Source organism: Babylonia areolata, chromosome 18, assembly GCF_041734735.1.
Source record: "Babylonia areolata isolate BAREFJ2019XMU chromosome 18, ASM4173473v1, whole genome shotgun sequence".
Classification (NCBI taxonomy): Eukaryota; Metazoa; Mollusca; class Gastropoda; order Neogastropoda; family Buccinidae; genus Babylonia; species Babylonia areolata.
This window is the reverse complement of record NC_134893.1, coordinates 65,573,030-65,578,029: the sequence shown is the minus strand read 5'-3', so window position 1 is coordinate 65,578,029 and position 5,000 is coordinate 65,573,030.

Sequence of the window (5,000 nt, the reverse complement as noted above, 5' to 3'; positions counted from 1 at the left end):
CAATAATTTTGGTATACTTGAATGAAACTTTGCCGCATGCAGCCACAAAACAGTATGTCTTAATTTCTAACAATAATGTGGTAAACTTGAATGAAACTTTGCTGCATGCAGACGCAAAACAGAAGTTGCATGTCTTTGGTTATATCAATTATGCGACAAACGTAAATAAGACTTCGCTCAGACGCTCATCAGTACTGCTCCAACCTCCGGGAATTCCCGAATTATCTTATCAAGAGATCAAAGACACGAATGGACAATAGACAATGTCACATGTGCAGTGTGCACATTTATCAGGCATTTTTTTTTTTTTTATCAAGGATTTCATCTTTTGCTATTTTGGCTGTTTGAATTGACTTAGGTTTTTTTTTTCATAACTGGAAGAAAAAATAATAACTCAAAAACAAATCAGGTGTTTAGGTGCTAACAATTATTATTCACGGGGTATACAAAGTCGTGGTGTCAATATTTATGAACTAAAAAGTGTGTCAAGACTGTTGTTGTTGTTGTTGTTGAAACGACTGTTGTTGTTGTTGTTGCTGCTGCTGCTGAAGATGTTGTAATACCGACAGCATTGTTTCCTTGATAATTTGGACGATGGTCTAAAAAAAAAAAAAAAAAAAAGTTGGTATTTTTGTTGATTTTGCATTGCAAAGACAGCACAGTTAAAACGTGGAGAGAAAAAAAGAGAGATTATTTTCTGTTGATTATGAAATACATTGACAACAAAGTTTTAAAGTGATTTGATGATGATGATTATTATTATTAAGCTGTTCGAATGTTGACTGGGTCATGTGATGTTTTTTGTGATAATATTGTCTTGAGAGAAATGGTGTGGCTTATCGTTTGTTGGAGCAGAATGGTGAGTGTTATTTTTCAACTGATGAGAGGCAGACTTGGTTATTTGAAGAATTGAAAGATTTTACTGCATCTGTTGCTTGATTTTTTTGGTTCTTTTATGGCAAACTTACTGACAACATTGCGAAGCTGTAAATAAATGTCAACGGGAAGTTATGCTGTGTGTGTGTGTGTGTGTGTGTGTGTGTGTGTGTGTGTGTGTGTGTTGTGGCTTACATGTATGAATATGCGTGTGTGTTTCATTGAATTGATATTAGGCATGATTTGTTCTGGCTGAAATTTGTGTTTCTCTCTCTCTCTCTCTCTCTCTCTCTGTCTCTCTCTCTCTCTCTCTCTCTGTCATACACATACAGGCACACAAGACATAGACATACGCAGACACACACACACACGCGCTTGCACGCCCTTGCACATACAGACACACGCATACGCACACACAGACACAGACACACACATACACGCACACACAGGCACACGCACACACAGACACACACAGACACACACACACAGACACACACACACACACACACACACACACACACACAGACACACACAGACACACACACACACACACACACACGACGCACGCACACTCACAAATCCACCACCTTAAAGAAGATGTCGAAATTGAAAATTTTACCGGATCTTTTCCAACGTGAGAACTTTGATATCACACATTTCACATTGCTGCTTTGCAGTCCAGCTGACCGCACAAGGGCGTATCAGGTCTGCCCACCGAAATAAGAAATTCTAGCATTAAAAACTAAATTCTGTCACCTCTGGAAATGATGATGATGGAGTCTCCCGTCAGACCGACGGATGAGTAGGCAGGCAAGCTTATCTGTCGGTGTGTGTCCTCATATGGGAGAAGAGGCCGATTCTGGATGCGCAGCACTTCCCACAGGTGTTGCAAGGGAAAACGTCCCCAGAAGTTAAGACCTGCTTCCTTCGCTCACGCTTCTCCTTAATGGCCAGCGTTCTCTTGTTTTCAAACGTCTTTATGCCATTAGAGCACAGCATCATCAAGCGAGAGCGGTCAAGGGCATGTTTCATAGGAAGCGATGTCTATGTCACAGGCTTTGAAGTTTGTCTTCAAGGTGTCCTTGAAGCGCTTGCAGGGAGGCTCGGCCAGATCACACAGTTCATACAATAATCTTAAACATGACAGACGTATCATCCATTAAAGCCGATTTAGGCAACCAAGACTAGGCTGTGCTCAGGACGTCGGCCGTTTTGCTTTTTAATCATCCGAGATAAAAACAACAACAACAAAAACCAACGAGAAAAAACAACACACAAGCAAACAAACAAAATAACAAATATAGATAAAAAGGAAAAGGATAAAAAAAAGCCAACAACGACAAAAAAAACAAAACAAAAAAACAAACAAAAAAACAACAACAAAAAACCCAACAAACAAACAAAAAATAAAACAAAACAAACAAACAAAACAACTTCATAGCCACCCAAAAAGCCACGAATGGCCATGCAGTCAAACAACACTGCTTTGTGTGGAGTGATGGCCTAGAGGTAACGCGTCCGCCTAGGAAGCGAGAAAATCTGAGAGCGCTGGTTCGAATCACGACTCAGCCGCCGATATTTTCTCCCCCTCCACTAGACCTTGAGCTATGGTCTGGACGCAAGTCATTCGGATGAGACGATAAACCGAAGTCCCGTGTGCAGCATGCACTTAGCGCACGTAAAAAACCCACGGCAACAAAACGGTTGTTTCTGGCAAAATTCTGTAGAAAAATCCACTTCTATAGGAAAAACATATAAAACTGCACGCAGGAAAAAAAAAAGAAAGAAAAAAAGGGCGGCTCTGTAGTGTAGTGACGCGCTCTCCCTGGGGAGAGCGGCTCGAATTTCACACAGAGAAATTTATTGTGATAAAAAGAAATAAAAATACAAATAATGGGCAATAGTACCCACCCCTGTGTTAGCAATATTCCTACCAAATCGCCAGAGCAAAACAGCACAGACACACATCACAGACTGCAGCAAAGAGCGAAGAAGAAGAAGAAGAAGAAAAGTTGTCATAGTATCCCGAAAAGAAAAGAAAGGTGAACTGGCTGAACAAGCAGAAAAAGAGCAGAAAACAGTGAATGAGGAAACAAAGCAGAAACAAAGACAGCAGTAGAAAAGAGGTCATTTCTTGCACACAACTTCTAGAAAGCAAGAGATATCGTTTCCTCTGAGACGGGCGCAATAGCCGAGTGGTTAAAGCGTTTGACTGTCAATCTGAGGGTCCCGGGTTCGAATCACGGTGACGGCGCCTGGTGGGTGAAGGGTGGAGATTTTTACGATCTCCCAGGTCAACATATGTGCAGACCTGCTAGTGCCTGAACCCCCTTCGTGTGTATATGCAAGCAGAAGATCAGATACGCACGTTAAAGATCCTGCAATCCATGTCAGCATTCGGTGGGTTATGGAAACAAGAACATACCCAGCATGCACACCCCCGAAAACGGAGTATGGCTGCCTACATGGCGGGGTAAAAACGGTCATACCACGTAAAAGCCCACTCGTGTGCATACGAGTGAACGTGGGAGTTGCAGCCCAAGAACGAAGAAGAAGAAGAAGAAATTTCCTCTGAAAGACGCCCGGCATTCATCGGGGTGTAACATGGGAACATGAACCCCCCCCCGCCACGCCCCCCCCCCCCGCCACCCACGCCCCTACCCCCCCCCCCCTCCCCGAAAAAAAACAACAACACTCCAAAACAACGACTGTTTTCGTTTCCACTCACTCTCCTTTACGCTACTCTGAATCCAGGACCATCATTAAGGCCAAGCTGCAGAACAAGTGGAAGCAGCAGCATCCACGCCACAACAGAGCAGACCCGTACTACCTGCTGACTCGTCGAGAGCAGGTAGCCATTTTGAGGCTCAGGACAGGCCATAACCGCCTGAAACACCACCCATACACGAAACTCCGCATCGGCGACACAGAGCAGTGCCCCTGCAGAACAGGCAGCCAGACAACAGAACATCTGCTGCAGTTCTGCCCGCTCCACCAAGCGCTCTGAGAGAAAACCTGGCCCGACCCAATCTCAGCGGCCTGGAAGCTCTACGGAGGACTGGAGGACCTGCGACGTACTGCCGCCTTCGTCGAGGAGACGGGGGAATCCATCTGATAAATGACGAACAAGACAACACCAAAAAACAAAAAAAGACAAAGCGTTCTCATCACATCAGTGACCAAACACTAATAAAACAACTGATAATTGTAAAAAAAAAAATAATAAAAAAAAGAGGAGAGAGAGAAGAAGAAAGAATTAAACAACAACAACAACAAAACACACCACCACCAAATCCCCCCCCACCTTCCCGTCCACAAAAACGCAACAACCTACACTCACCATTGACGGCTTTCCTCTTGGACAGCCAGGGAGCAGGCACGGCAGCCATTGGTTTTAACCTGGGAAAATAATGACCTCACGTTGATGTTTCCGACTGCATTTTACGCACGCACACACACACACACACACACACACACACACACACACACACACACACTCACACACACACACATACACACTCGCACACACACACACACACACTCACACACACACACACACATAAACACACACACACACACACAAACACACACACACACACACGCACACACACACACATACACACACACTCACACTCGCACACACACACACACACACACACACACACACACACACTCGCGCACACACACACACACACACATACACACACACACACACACACATACACACACACACACATACACACACACATACACACACACTCGCACACACACACACACATACACACACATACACACACACACACACTCGCACACACACATACACACACACACATACACACACACACATCCACACACACACACACACACACACACACACACACATCCACACACACACACACACACACACACACACACACACACACGCACACACTCGCACACACCATGACTGGTTCTGTCAATGGCTCAATGCCAGCATCGGCAGTCCACAGGGAGCCATCAACATCAGGGTGCCGAAAGGAGACAGTGTGCACTGCTGCTGAGTGACTTGGGTGGTGATCAGAGGTTCTTGTTCTTCCTCTTATTGTCATTGTTGTTGTTGCTGCTGTTGCTGTTGTTGTTGTTGT